The 16,059-nt window shown below is 34.4% G+C and overlaps 1 protein-coding gene across 16 annotated transcripts in view; it reads right to left on the bottom strand.

Moving 5' to 3' along the window:
• Nucleotides 1-9,187, bottom strand: part of LOC104590765 (rust resistance kinase Lr10-like) — a 30,032-nt gene extending 20,845 nt beyond the window's left edge. For 4 of the 16 annotated variants that reach the window (XR_734164.3, XR_016082693.1, XR_734165.3 and 1 more), the window contains exons 1-4: nt 8,741-8,994; nt 8,481-8,583; nt 8,248-8,379; nt 3,481-3,533 (exon numbers count right to left, since the gene is read on the bottom strand). The gene's annotated coding sequence lies outside the window, so the exon portion shown is untranslated. The other 12 variants (XR_016082696.1, XR_016082695.1, XM_088898570.1 and 9 more) reach the window with 11 other exon arrangements.
• Between the last annotated feature and the right edge of the window lie 6,872 nt (nt 9,188-16,059).

Here is a 16,059-nt window from a genome sequence, read left to right on the forward strand (position 1 = left end):
TTAGACTTTTAGAGGCACATACGACTGCCTCTATTGCACTAATGCTAAAAGTCCTATAGAGAGGCAGTTAAAAGTGCTTCTAAAAGTTCAATTTAAAGGCACATTTGAATGCCTCTAAAGGATTTTGCGGCAATTTTATGTGCCTCTAAAAGAAATCTAAGAAAAGGAAAAATTTGTATGCTTTAATATTTAGAGGCACTTTTGGCCACTTCTAAAAATGTTCCAATTTTTTCAAAAAAAGTGCAATATATTGTGAATATTGCTACATAAAAATTCCAATTGATACCCTACATGAAAATTTATTCAATCAAAGCATAAAACCTGTATGAAAATATATATAAAATCCAAAAAGATACACATTATCAATAAAATTCCAATTGACTTCCATAATCATTTTAAGAACAAAAAAAACACAACATTCAGCCCTTTGTCCCCTTTTCTACTATTTTCTCCTTCAAAATCCTAGCATCTTGTGCCCTAGTCTTTTATTTTCTTCTTTTTTCTTTTGGGTTGGGAATGGGTGTAATTTTAGTCCTGCATTACATTTCCCCTCGTGTATATGTAGAATGATCTAGTATAAGTAACTTATTGCATAATTCACTAAAACATAAAAAAGAAAATATTTTCTCATCAACATTAGTCTTGTTTCAATGTGTCCAATCATCCCTAGGTGCCCATTAGGGATGTCAATGGTATTTGATTGTCCAAGTCCAAATCCAAAATCTGATCTGATTAAGCCAGATTAAGTCAAATCTCAAATATAAGATCCTTTTTCTCTGAAAAAGGTAAGGTATTATTTATTGAAAAAAGTATACAAGGTGTATACAAAGAGAGGCTCGAGGCCTCAAACCAAAAGAGACCAAAACCAAAACTCCATAAAAGGGTCTAAACCAACTCCAACATAGAATAGGACTAGGCACTAAAACAACCACCCAGACTAAGAGAATGAACGGCCAAAACCAGAACTAGAGTACAAAACTCCTCAAGATAACATCAAGCACACTGAAGCCCAGTAAGTGAGTAGCCAAAAGCTCAATAGTATACACTGAAAACATTTCAGCCAAAAAATGACTAGCCAGTAGTCGCTAATCTTCCTCTACCTCTTCTAACCCTACGTCTAGTACTACAAGATCCTCTGCCACTGGGCTTCACCACCACCTCGTCATAGAAGTCCTAAATCTTTTTGGCACTTCTACAACCTGAACCCGGTAGATAGTATAAGCTATTAGAGGATTGATCTGATGAAACATCACCCATGTCCAATTATAAGATCCATTTATAATTGAATCAGAATTGGGTCCAGCCCAATCCCATCAAGACCCAAATCTGATAATATCATTGTGTATAAACATATATCTAATAAAGTTGATAATGTTCACTAGCAAGTCAGATTTAGTAGGTGTATGTTTTATTGAGCATTTGAGTGTGTTAGGAAGTTTTCTGGAAGTTAAAATTTAAGTCATTTTACTAAGGATAATGACATCATAGTCAAATTTTAGTTCATATTATTAAGAATGCATGATGTTCTAGACATTCTTTACTTTAACAAATTTTCTCTCCATCTAGCTTGACAAATGAAAAGGTTATTTTCTGACAGTTCAAGGAAAGTAAGGTTGGTGCAAAAGCCAAGCTCATCTAGTATACTACAATTCAAGCCTGCTTTCTGTAGATTTAGTTCCTGAAGCATGGTGAGCTTTCCTATAGAAGATGGAATTGGCCCATGAAATTGATTTTCCTACTGTTCAAGAATTCTGAGGTTGGACAAAAGGCCAATATCTGTTGGAATTGTACCATTTAATTTATTTTTTCCTACCCTCAGCCCTTGAAGTTCAGCTAGCTTCATAATTTCCATGGGAATTGGTCCTTCAAATTGATTGTTGGTGAGGTTCAAGATTTTAAGATTATTAAGACTAGTCATAAGTTGAATAGGTATCGGACCTGCAATTTGATTATTTGACAGGTCTAGAAAAATGAGCTTTGAACATTCAAATATGAATGGGGGAACATCTGGTTTCAACTGGTTATAATCAAGCTGGAGTTCAGTTAATGATAACATGGGCGACACTACTGTTTTTATTGAATCTTGATTATACTTGTGTTAATTGTGCTACACTACTGTTGCATGTCTAGGGCTCCTATTAAGCCTCCAAAAAGTATGCAATAATACATTCAATACATTGTTATAGGGGAAAAAGAAAGATTGTCCTCTATACCCTTTCCCTTTGTCTCAAGTACACAATGCAAGATCAATCAGAAATTTTGAACTGTTGCCTTTCAAATGACAATATAAATTAAAAGGATATATGGATGAGTAGATGAGAATGATCTTCACTCATTGGCTCAAAAAACAGAAGAAATTCATAATAATTGTATCATGAAGTGCTTTTCTAAAACAAGTAGAAATGCTGAACTACCCCCTCCAATGTGGTTTAATTTACCAAGAAAATAAAAAATGGAAATAATAAATTGACCTACCTTCAAGGTGTCCTAAATGTCTACTCTGATGTTGGGCTTGGAACTATAAGGGACCATTTGATAACAGCTGAAGTGAAATCTTACTGCTTTGTCTTTTAGTGAATTAGTTTTTAAAGAGGTTTTGTGGGATCCCTAGTGGCTGAAGCTGAAGTTGAATAGACTACTATACTCTTAGAATATTTTATTATTTAATCATTTTATCCATCAAAGGACAAAGCTACAAGTCTTTCAACTAGGAAACTTTGGTTATCAAACAGCCCCTTAGCCTTAAGTAAGCACACCACAAATGGTTCCTTAAGACATGATATTATTATTATTATTACTATTATTATTATTATTATTATTATTATTTTGAAAGGATAAGAACCTAGGAACAGTCAAGAGTGCTTCTACTAAAAGAACCCTAATTAGGATAACAGCTAGTATTGTAGTTTTCCTTGTCTTATGAAAGGCTACCCAACAACAAATTCATACTTGTTGGGATGCAAAAAGTCAACAATTGAACTAAGCATTCAAACCTGATTCTTGGAAGAAGTTATAATGGTGTTCTCCTTAAGTTTATAGCAAAAGATGCTTCTCAAAGTCCAAACCTTGCCAATTCCAAATAAGACCCAACTCCAAGGACCTAAGGAGGGACTCATCCTCATGGAGAGCAGGGCATTATCCATGTCGAAAAGAATATTTTAGTCCTTTCACATGATGCTATCCCAGTCACTGGAATACTGTTTGTGGCTAGTGAAATAAAAGAAAGAGATTGGGGGAAAGCCGGGAGACGTGTTAGGGTCGGATATGTTTTAAGTGCAACACTTTCGGTGGTGGGTTGCAATGGTTACGGGGAATAGGTTCAGGAGTAAGGTCACCGGTAAAGAAAAAAGCACTCCAGTGTATGCATTCATTCATCCATTCCACCCCTAATGTCCGAGAGTACCTCCCTCTCATCATCCATCCATTCATGACAAACTTCATCATAAGACAGTAGGAATGAACTAAAGAGAAGGATTTTACCTGACACTGGAAAATTTGTGTTTAAAGCCAAGGCTTACAGATGCCAATAATTTCTGAAAATCATATCATAATTGTCAAATTTAAGTCAGCCATCTCTGCTATCAAATTAATTTAGATGTTAATTGATACAGTAATACTTAGTTTCAAAGAAAGGTACCATAATGAAGTACAAAATGGAAACTAAAAATGCTCTAAATGTTGACCAGTTGAAACAATAACTGAATTGTAAACTCACAACCAATTGTACCTGCTTCAATACTTATTAATGAATTCTGTTTTCTGTTGCCGATAAAATCTGTACCTCTATCATTCTTTCTTCACAAATAATGAAGTTTATGGTTGTTATTGATAGAAAAGTAGTGTTTTAGTGAATTGTCACTGTGGGAGCTTGCTGCAAGTATCTCACTTCTATGACAATTATGTATTTTTTCTTCTAATCTTTCTCTATCACATAGCAACTTTTTTGTCTTTGGCTTTCTTTTAATCTCTTGTTGAATTCTAGGTTCAGCAATACTGTTATTAACAGTATAAGAATTCCCAATATACAGATGATAATAGAGCTCAGATTCAAAACTGAGAATAGAGGTACCCACCCATCAAAATCAATGTAAAGAAGCCATTACATGATGTCTGGAGACCTCCAAGACACCTAAACATTAACGGATTTGGCCATGACAATAGTTGGATGTGGTGCTCAACTTGGTACAGCATTTGAACATGCCCATGATGTTCCCGAAGTCAGAAAAAGAAGTATCCAATAATACTGCACAAGCTCATAATGTCTAAGGCACCACGTGCCCCTGAAAGTTTATGGCACCTTTTGTAATTATAGATAAATTGGTAGATGTACAAAACCAAGCTTCTTCCACTAAGCAATTTAACTGTGGATTCAATAAAAAGAAGTCACTTCCACTTACTAAGGCTCAAATCTATTTTCAGGATCTTGAACCTCTCTACATGTAACTGCTAGCATCAAATAGGAACCCACTTGGGTTGTTTATCTGTCTTATGCAAACACTAATAGGGACAGTTACCTTATTGTGTCCTGCAGTCTTATGCAAACACTAACAGGAACCCACTCGGGTTGCTTATCTATCTCTACATGTAACTGTTAGCATCGAACAGGCTTTTTGAGGCATTGCCATTGCGTTCTGCAGCCCATGATTGTCACTAGATCATCAGTTACCTTATTAATAGGGACAGTTGTATCATGGCAAACACTGGCTCTAACTGGCAAGTTCTAACACCTAAAGATTAAATTGGTATACTAATAGGGGACTAATTGACTGGGGTCTTGTTTGAAGGACTTATTCCATGTATTTTCCTGCTCCTAGGTCTCTGTTTTGTTCCTGAGTCTCCTAGATGGCTGATAAGCAGATATAATTGAAAATGTTGATCAGGTTGTATGGAAAACAGGGTAAATAATGACACAGGCTTCATATCCTTGTCTGTGTTTGTATGTAATTGATGCTGATGTTTCTGACGAAGCTACTGAAATTCAAGTTTGTGGTTTCTATGAACATTTCATAAACAAATAAAAATGATTAAGTACTAACTGGTTTGTTTCTTAACAGGATTATGTAGACATTCTTCAACACTTGCCCAAAGCTAGGATATTGGATTTATTTCAAAATAAATATATTCATTCAGTAGCATTAAAGTTGTTCTTTATTCTTACCTCAAGGTATATAACACAAAAACTTATGATGAACAATGGAAATCTTAATTTCAGGTTTCAGCAACAGGGACATCCATGGGCTGTTTTCTTTTCTTTTTTTTTTTTTTTTTGATCAATAACTCTGAAAGATTTCATTAATTAAGATATCCCTGGGCTGTTTTCTAACAGGACTTTCTTTCTATCTCAAGGTAACCATGATTATTATTTCAATGTCCTCTGGTGAACCCAAAACACCTATGTGTATAGAAGGTTGTCTACATATATATTAATATTAATTAAACACAGCCAATGTCCTCTGGTGAACCCAAAACACCATAAACCTAGCCAAAGTACTTCCATGAACCCAAAACATCATACTTAAAACCTAGCCCATGTGCTCCCATGAACACAAAACGTAAGCCATACTCATACGAGTTTCAAACCCAAAACACCATACCTATGCATCCCAATCCCAAAAATCAGACATGTCTATGAATCTAGCTCTATCCAAAATTCATAGCACCTAGGTTGCACTTGTCATGAAGCCAGACCTGTTCACCTTAGCAACCTCATTAACAATAAACAGAAAAGAAATTTGGGCAAACTACTTAGCTGGAAAAAATAAAAAGAACTAGCCTAATTATCTTTGGAATGAAGGACAAGCAAGATTGTAAGAACTACCTTAATAATTCAATAATAGGAGTTCTGAAAAAGCAACCATAGAGTCACAATAAACTAAACTCTTTATTCTATCTACCCTTATTGTCTCCTCAAAACTCAGACAAATTTAACGCAAACAACAAACCTTAGCAGGCTCTATTGCAAATTTCATTTATGTCCCATGAAAGGCCCTAACTGAAAATAACTAGAAGAATTAAAGATGAAATTGAAGTCATGAGATCATGAGAAAATCTCCATCTAGAATATAATCACTCAAGTTACAGTTTGTTTCCTAGCTTTTTTCTATTGATAAAAATAAATATGTTAATTCTGATGCAACATGAAATAACATGTTGATTCATTACAGTTTGACCTGAGAAAAGCTAAAGATACCACAATTCATCTATGCTAGTTGCTTCTAATGAAAGACAAGAAAAAAACAATGGCAACAACTTTATATTCAAGATGAATCAACACCCCCATCATTATTGAATTGGCTCATAAAATGCTAATAGAATGTCTGAGATTGGTTGGTAGCTAGGAAGCATTTGAAAAACAAATGAAGTTGATAGAGGAGAGTTTGAATTTCATGGGAGTCAAGTCACATGTTCAGTATTATGACCCCATAAATTCTTCTCATTCCATTGTTTCAAAGGACCAAAAGTTAAATTGTAGGCCTATAATTTTAAAGTGCAGCAACTCTGAAACCTTTCATTCACTTATAGATTCTCATGTCCTCTCTTTTTAATATACCAGTTTCTTATCATAATTCATAACAACTGATTAATGTTTTGTGCTTTTAGTGAAGGGGCATACATATATTTTATGATTATTATGGTAGCTTGTAGTTATTTTTTATTGTACAGGAGCAGGAAAAACTGTGGCAGATTCATGTTAAACTGTATGCACTAATTCAGCAAGGGGTACTGATAGAACTTAGCCTACTACACCTGTTGGATATATTCCAGGCCTGAACCCAAACAAACCTAGAAACACTCTGGGGCCCACACCACCACACTTGACCTCTCCAACTAAACCTATTATTCGGTATGTTTACCTGAGAAGGCCACATCAGGCCAGAGAATAACTAATTACACATGGCATCACATGTTAAGCCTATAAGTATCAGTTGAGGAATGGAATGTGCATGAGATATTTTTCCTACTAATTCCCTATCTTCTTCTTCTTCTTCTTTAAGGAGGTTGAGTCACCCTCAAAGTTGACTCCTCAGTTGAGCAGTAACTCAACAGATTATTAGGCAGGGTTAAATATGGTTATTGGGTTAAGGCAATAATTAGCCTAAGAAAGCACAAAGAAGATAGGTTGAAGCAGGTGAAGGTAAAATGGTCCTTGGAATGCTAATATGTTTCTCAGTTTACTTGATCTATTGTTTGGCCATAGAATTTCCTTTACAAAGAAAACTTCATTTTTAGGTAATAAAGTCAAATTGATTCCCTTGCTATGGAATAAAATGGGTAGTTGATTCCCTCATTAAACAAGGGGTTATGAGTAAGCATTTATTCTGGGCCGCTATGAAATTTGGGTTTGAAAGTAGGGAATGAAATTTCTATCCTCAAGTTGACTACCTACTTATTTAATCAAATCTAATAAAATGAAATATACTTTCTGCTAATCAAAAAAAAAAAGGAAACTTCATTTTTTTGCTACCCTACTCTATTAAATTAGATTATATTTTGGTATGACGGTGGGGTCATTAGTTGGTGTTTAGTAATTCTCTAATATGCATGATTGCTTTTCCTTCTTTTAGGAGTGATTTGAATCATGGTACAACTGTTGACAGTGATTTTATAGCAGTGTATTTTTTAATTTGTATACTTTGTATGATGTTTACATGCTTTAATCATATTCATTGTCCCTGAACTTTGTTTAATTCTGTTCTTCAACTACTCTGTTTCTTGTGCTTTATTTATTTTAGTTTCTAATTCAAATATATTAGATCTTCATATCTCATATATGGACCGGTTTAGTCTCAAGTACTATGGCCTAGAGACAGTTTCTATCTTGAAGTTTATATTTAGAACCAGCATTAGCTTGTAAGATGCTTTAAGAGTAAAGTTCAAAAACTTGGACTTTACAAAGATGTGCTGCATGAAGCAAGTAAACAAACTAATGAAAGTTTCACTTGATAATCAGCCAACATTTAGCTAGCTTTGCTGGATATTGTCCATTAAACTCAATTATAGGTGTTCCCCTGAGATCTATTCTGCTGAATAATAACAAAAGAATCTGCATAAATTGCGAGACCTAACAAGAACAAGCTCAAACTCAAGCTTCAAACAATAACATAACAGTAAAAAACACATGATAATGTTTCTATTTATTGTAGAAACGTATATTAGTGACTGATTGTAACAAAATATGTGAAAAGTAAGAGGGCAGAGAAGTACCAAATAAGGCATATTGAAATCAAAATGAAGTTGATTAGTTACCTAAAAACAAAGGTATATTAGAGTTGCCTCTCTGAAAACGAATGTAGATCTACCTAAAAACGAAGGTAGATCAAAGTTTCCTTTGCAAATCTACCTAAAAACGAAGGTAAATCTTCCAAAAAGATAGGTGACCTAAAGACGAAAAAAATACCAAAATGAGATACCGGATATTGAAATAATAGAGTTACCTCTCTCACTTTTTAGAAATCGAAGGTAGGGATCACTACACTTACCTTTTCTCTCGTAGTTCAGAACCGTTCTCCTCTATTTCTCTCTTTGAGGGTTTTGCGATCTGAAAGTGAGAATGGATGCAAAACTATGCTCTATTTACTTCGGCTGTGAAAGATAATAAATTTTACTTTAAGAAATGAGAAAGAATGAGAGATAGAGAAGAGAGGAAGGAGTTGACCAAACACCACAAGCACAAATAACCAACCAGTTGCAAAAAAAAAAAAATGTAAATAATCCGAAGGGCGTTGAAGGATGTACATACCTGCAAATAGGTATAGAAGATTTAATCAGTATCGCCAACCGTTAAGACGATGAACAGGTGTCGTTTCCCTGACTGCTTCCGTTTGAGTTCCAATGCAGTTAAATCAACGTAGGTCACTGACAAGAATCCTGTTACCCATTTGAGTTCGATTAGGGCATGTTATTAGGAAGATAAGACGAGAGGAAAGGAAAAAAAAAGGAGATATGCGCGCAATGGTGTTTGGGCGCCAGGCGACTAATTTTATCCGTCCACAAAAAGCAAAATTATAACTTCAAAACATCAAAAAGTACCTCTAAAAGTAACTCAATAAGTCGGTCTCAATTAATATGTTATAGAGGCATTTTTCCCTCGCCGCCTCCGATCAAGTGCCTCTAACTATAAGAATTTTAGTAGTGGAATTAGAGATAACAGGGATAAGACCCTAATCAGTATGTTGAATTTTAAAGTTAATTTTGTGGATAATGGACTAAATAAAACTAATCTTATATTACAAGGAAGAAGAACAAGAATTTGAAAGAGAGCAACAATAGAAAGGATCTTACTATGTTTGTAGAAAGAATGGGCATTATGTCCGAATTTGCCAATATCAAAAAGGTGGAACTAAGCCTCCTTTCTTTCTATTGGGCCATAAACTGACCTAGGTAAAGTAAATCCATGAGCTCGGTTCGATTATTCTTTCCTATTCCTATTTTTAATAACCATCTGAACCCTGAATTGTCTTATGACTCATCAATCAGATGGATTTTTTGAAAGAACGGTTCAAGGAACAAGTGATTCCTTCTCTCGGCACCAGTTACTCTCTAGATCTACCCCCTCCCGTTCCATCAACTAATCTTATTCTGGGATCTTGTTAGTGATATTGAGAAAAGGTCAATAAATATCTCTATGAATTTTCCTAATTTCTATGTATATTAAACTACTACAGTATCCTATATATAATTTAATAATAATAATTCATTTTTATAATTAAAAAATTTGCAAACATGGTGGAAGACAATCTAGTGGTCATGATTAATAAAGTCAATACGACAGAATATCTTCTAAATGATTATTTGATTCAGGCACCACAATCCATGTTTGTAAGAACAAGTCCTTATTCAAGACATATGAAGAAGTGACTGATGGCCAAGAGGTATAGATGGGAAACCAAACATGTGCCAAAATTGTTGAAAGAGGTAGCTTGTAATTAAACTTTACCTCTAAAAAGACACTAAGTCTTCTGAATGTTCTCCGTGTTCATGACATTAAAAATAACTTGGTCTCAATAAATCTAGTCTATAAGAGAGGATTTAAAATTGTCTTTGAATCCGATAAACTAATCATATCCAATAATGGAATGTTTGTTGGAAAGGGATAGATTAATGAAGGAAAATGTTCTATTTGGTTTAGTTGAATTTTAAATCCATGATAGATTAGCACACTTGAATTTTAAATCCATAAAAACATGAGTAAACTTGGTTTAGTTGTAAACTTGGTTTAGTTGCTTATAATAATGAATTAAATGAAAAATGTGAGATATGTCTAAAATCTAAAATGGTCAAGAAGCATTTCCCAAGTGTTAAGAAAAATTCTCAACTTCTAGAACTAATTCATTCCTAATTCATTCTAATACCTATGAACTTAACGATGTATTAACTAGAAGAGGTAAGAGATATTCCATAACCTTTATTAATGATTTTTCAAAGTACACATATGCATACCTAATGAGAACTAAGGATGATTCTTTTGACCTGTTTAAATTATATAAAATTGAAATTGAAAATCAATTGAAAAAAAAATTAAATCATTAGAAGTGATAGGGGTGCTGAGCACTTTAAGAATGAGTTTAATTCTTTCTGTAAAGAATTTGGAATAGTACATTAAAATTGTTTCTAGAGATGAAGCACTCCTAACGGTCTGTCATTTACATAACAAAATTGTTTCTAGATTTAATAATAAGTGTCCATATAAACTATGGACAGGAAGAAAACCTAACTTATCATACCTAAAAGTATGGATGTGCTTAGCATATTATAGAGTTTTGGACAAAAAAAAATCAAGTTAGAAGAGACTCAGATCTCAATATCCATTGGTAATAATGAGATTGAAAAAAAAAATGACACAACTATAATACCTATACCAGAACCTAGAAGAAGTCAAAGACAAAGAACAGAGAAACACTTACAATGAGGTGGTGACCTATAGAGGTTTTAAATAAAATTCCATTGTACTAAACATTGAAAATGATCTGAAAATCTACAAGGTTGTGACCTCTAAAAATGCTTCTATGATCAAAACCAATCAAATGTAAATAGGTGTTTAGAAAAAAAAAAATAACAATGATAGAATTATACAAACTTTTAAGGTTAGATTGGTTGTCAAAGGATTCAGTCAGAAGGAATGCATTGACCACTTTGACACCTATGTGCCAGTTGCTAGAACAACTTCTATTATAACACTTATAGCACAAGCAATCCATTTATCACTTATTTGTTCATCAAATAAATGTTAAAACTGTTTTCTTAAATGATGATTTAAATGAAAAAGTCTATATGGAACAACCAGAGGGATTTGTTTTTCTTGCAAATGAGAATAAAGTCTGTAAACTAATTAAATCATTGTATGGTTTAAAACAAGCACCCAAACAATGGCATGAAAAATTTGATTCTTACATTCTAGCTTTTGGTTTTAAACACAATAATGTTGATAAATGCATTACTCAAAGTTTACTGAAAATTATGGTGTAATTGTTTGTCTTTGTGTTGATGACATGCTTATTGTAGGTATTAATATGGTTGGGATAAATGAAACTAAAAACTACTTTTCCTTTGTCTTTAAGATAAAAGATTTATGAGAAGTAGATATCATCTTGGAAATAAAAGTTAAAAAGCATAGTAGGGGTTATGCATTAAGTTAATCACATTATATTGAGAGAATATTTGAGAATTTTAAGTATTTAGGATTTAAAGAATATATCACACCATATTATTCTAATATAAAGCTAGTAGAAAATTCTGATAGAGCAATTGCACAAATTGAATATGCTAGTGCAGTACGAAGTCTGATGTATGCCATGCTTTGTAGTAGACATAGTATTGCATTTGCAATAAGTAAACTTAGTCGGTTTACAAATAATCCCAATGTAGAGCATTAGAAAGCAATTGGAAGAGTTCTTGGATACCCCAAAAGAACCTTGGAACTTGGCTTATTCTATTGTAATTATCTAGTTGTACTAGAAGGGTATAGTAATGCAAGTTGGATTACTAGTAATAGAGATAACAATTCCACCTCTTGAAGGATTTTCGTCTTTGGTGGGGGTGCCATCTCTTGGGCATCCAAGAGACAAACTTGTTGTATATCTCACTTGATCATGGAATCTGAATTCAAAGCCTTGGCATCTGCTGGAAAAGAGGTTGAGTGGATTATGAATTTATTATTGGATATAAAACTTTGGCCTAGTCCTTTGCCTCCAATTTCCATTTACGGTGATAGTGAGACAAATCTATCGAGAGCCTATAGTGGTACTTACAATGATAAGTCCAAACATATAAGTCTAAGATATGAAATTGTTAGACAGCTGATTCAAGATGAAATCATCACTATAACTTACATGAGGTCAAGTAAAAACTCGGATGATCCTCTTACCAAAGGTTTGCTTAGAGAATTGGTAAGAACGACAACTAAAGAGATTGGATTAAAACCCTTTACTTAGTCACCTGTAATAGTAACCCAACATGAATTGAAAAAACATCAGTATTGGGTTTAATGGGTAACAACAAGCTATAGCAATGTGACTGTTAATACTGACATTGAGAAATTTTCCATCGCAACATAAATAGTATTGTCCGTTATGAAGAGAAGTTGAGTTAAACTCTTAATGAAGTTTTGAAATGTGCAAATAATGGAACACATAGTGGAACTTCACTTATGTGAACATAGAAGTAGTGCTACTTCTCATGAGAGTTTGGATTTGCTCTCGGGATTGTTCATGAAATCAGGAAAGAAGCACATGGCCATAACAGTGCTGAGCATAATTTGAAACTCTTATAGAGACAGTAGAGACTATACCTTTTTGTGTGTATGGGTATCTCCGATCTGTCTTGAGAGTAATTGGTTTAAGGTCTTACCACCAATAATTTTGGCAAGGCTCTAAGATATTTGTACTAATAAAAAGTTTAACTTGCGAAAAAACGTTTACATGCATAACTTTGTTATAGTAGTTTGGACCGAAAAAAATCTATGTAATTGATCAATCAAAGTGGGGGATTGTTGGATTTTAATCTCATTAGAGGTTAAATCCAATGGGGTTTGATTGATCAATTACATGAAAAGCACACCTGCCCACATAATTTGAAAAATATTTTTTACTTCTTGCTAAAACCAGTTTTTAACATGTCCCACATTGGAAAATTACAAGACAAATCGGATGATTTTTCACGGTTTCGACATTGTTCAGTAATCTGGGCCTAACTCGTGTATCCGAACTCCGATTGGGCTGATTCAAGACCCATTGGAAAGATAAGAGAAAAATTTATAATTTTAATGTTTTAGGCTTTCGTAGATTCGGCCTGCATCGAAGTCAAATCTGGGCCCGAAGTCGGGGAAAATTCATAGGAAGACCCAATCCGCAACTGAAGCCCAACTTGCAGAAAAGCCTGGCTGAAACCCAATTCGCAGAGGAGGTCTAATACGAATCCAAGAACAAGAAACTGAGAAGAGTCCTTCCAGATCTAAATTCTTGATGTAATCTTAGAAAGATAAAGGGATTGAGTTCATTAGATAAGGAGATAAGAGTATAATTAGGATATGACTTTCTATTATTGTAAGATCAACTTCAAGAGAAAGCAGGAGACCATCCCCCTCCTCTTTAAGTTATATAAAGGAGAGGGCAGACTAGCTTGAGGAAGCACTCAATCTTGGGGATTGAATCACGAATTGCAATGAGCAATCAGTCAAGAAAGGAGAAAAGAAGTCAAGAAACAGAGGAAAGGTGATCAAGAATTCAAGAAACTTCAAGAAGAAGGTGACGGCAAGAAGAGGAGATCTCAGCACCATGGGCGAATTCAAAAGTTCTTTCTCTCCCTTTGTTTGCTTTAATTCTCTTATCATGAACTGATTTGTGTCTTGTTAGGGCTGTGGAAAGCCTAACCATGTTAATGAATATATTTTTATCTTTATGATTTATCCAAGATTTTGATTTCCATATAGTCTATGAATTATTGTGCTTAATGCAATTAAGAGCTTGACCACCACTTAATTGATTTGTGTTATGTATACATGATTCATAGTGTGATTTGAATGGTATATAGAGATATATATACATGATTCATCTGAACTTAATGGTTTCTCTTGGACTTAATGCATTTCCATCTTGAGAGCTCTACTCGAGAGATTGAAGGGTTACCTGATGGACGTAGTTTTAGTATATCTCGAGAGAGAAAGAATATTAAATAAATTGGAAAGACCTTAGCTTATGGAAATGGCAAATAATCTTGGTTAATCAATCCATTAATATTCATTACATTGGTTAGGTGGACCTAAAAAGTCCTATCGATTTCATCCATTGCATATTTGGTTAGTGATCACCCTTGCTTTTATTTTCTTTTTCTAGTTTTTATTTTCAGTAGTTCTTGCTCAAAACTAAATTTCAATTGTCCAAATAATTAGGGAAGACTGTGGTTCTAATACTTATTTTGTTAAATCCCTGTGGAAATGATATTTTATACTACTTGATAACTAGTGCACTTGCTAGGGTTATATATTTATAACTATCATATAGCGGCTTGTTACTGCGCAACATGCACACTTGCGAATGGCGACTTACTCGCACTTCACGTGCACCAACAAAAGGCTACTTTGACTTTTGGTGCGAGACTGACCGTTGATGTTTTCAATGGCCATGATTCGATCAAGTGTGGTCAAGAGGCACAATTCAAAGTTAACAGTCACTAACTGTTAACTACCTTTTTAACAGTCACAATGTTTGAAATTGTGATTGTTCAAAGAGCCTTTTCTAAACCAACACCTTTCTCTGCTTAATAACTCTTCAAAAATTATTTAAGGAGTGTGAATCAAGCATTTACACACACAAGGTTTTGAAATCACTCCTGTCTCTCTCAGTTTGATTTGTTGTTGTCTCACATAAGGTTTCTTCGGAGACTCTTAACTTTGTTGGTTGCAGACTCTCGCCCAAGGCTCTGTTGTATCTTGGGAATGGATTTGCCTATAACCCAACAACAAACTTAGTGGAATTGAGTGGGGGCAAATAACATTCCAAAGACATTGTCTTTAGACACACCTTAGAGCTTCTCCTCTAACCTTAGAGCTTCTCCTCCAAATCTTAGTGACCCCATTTTTCCAACAAGAGGTGCACTTAAGTAGTTTGCCATAAGCGACATCTCTAATGAAGGGCAAAAGAAAGGACAGGGACGAAGAATACATACCATACCATAGAGATCATGGGGTGACGAGGAGGGGCATGTTTTTGAGTTCATGTGTGGATGAAGCATTATTGATGAATGACAACTGGTCTTGGAGCTAAAGCTCATCAATCAAATTGGTACCACCATCATAGAAAGGAGAAGCCAATGTAGTAGCAAACAAAGATGATGTGGGCGGAGGAGAACCCATGACATGTTGTTGATGCCACTTATTCCCGCCGAGTAGAAGGTAGAGGAGCTGGAACCAGGACTTACAAGGTCGGTCTTGGTTGGGGATATCTAAGAAGGCAGAAGCAGTCTAAGGCAACGATAGTGAGGGTGATGTTTGCACAAAGAGGGAATAAGCAAGGCTGAATCTGTCATCATTTATCCGCGAAGAAGGATCCTGTCTAAAATCAAAGGAGTTTGAGCTGTTGCAAAGAACAGAGATGGAGACAAAGGCATGGATGGTGTGAACAATATTTTAATAAAAATAAGGGTAAAATAGGTGTCTAAAAAACAAATACATTAAGTTGGCTTTTCTGTTTAAAAATGGAGGTAGTTGCATATTTTTTAAAAAGTATAGGGGAGGATTTTGTTAAAGTGAAACTACAACAGAGATTTTTATGATTATCAGAAAACTCAAGGGAGGTTTTTGTATTTTACCCTAGACGTGGTTTTCACCATTACAAACTCGAATTACTTAAAAAGACAATGAATGAAGTTTCACATACCAAAGGTAGAAGAAGATGAGAAGATAAAAAGTTGTTCTCCCATATATGATTAAAGAAAACTTACTGTCCAAGCCAAATTTAAATACACGATGCCCATATTCAACACCATGTTTTGTTGGTAAAAGGGGTCACAAAATTTGGAGAAGCTCTAAGGCGTATTTAAAGACAGTCTTTAGAATGTTATTTC

Source organism: Nelumbo nucifera, chromosome 2, assembly GCF_055504915.1.
Source record: "Nelumbo nucifera cultivar China Antique chromosome 2, China Antique-T2T, whole genome shotgun sequence".
NCBI lineage: Eukaryota > Viridiplantae > Streptophyta > Magnoliopsida > Proteales > Nelumbonaceae > Nelumbo > Nelumbo nucifera.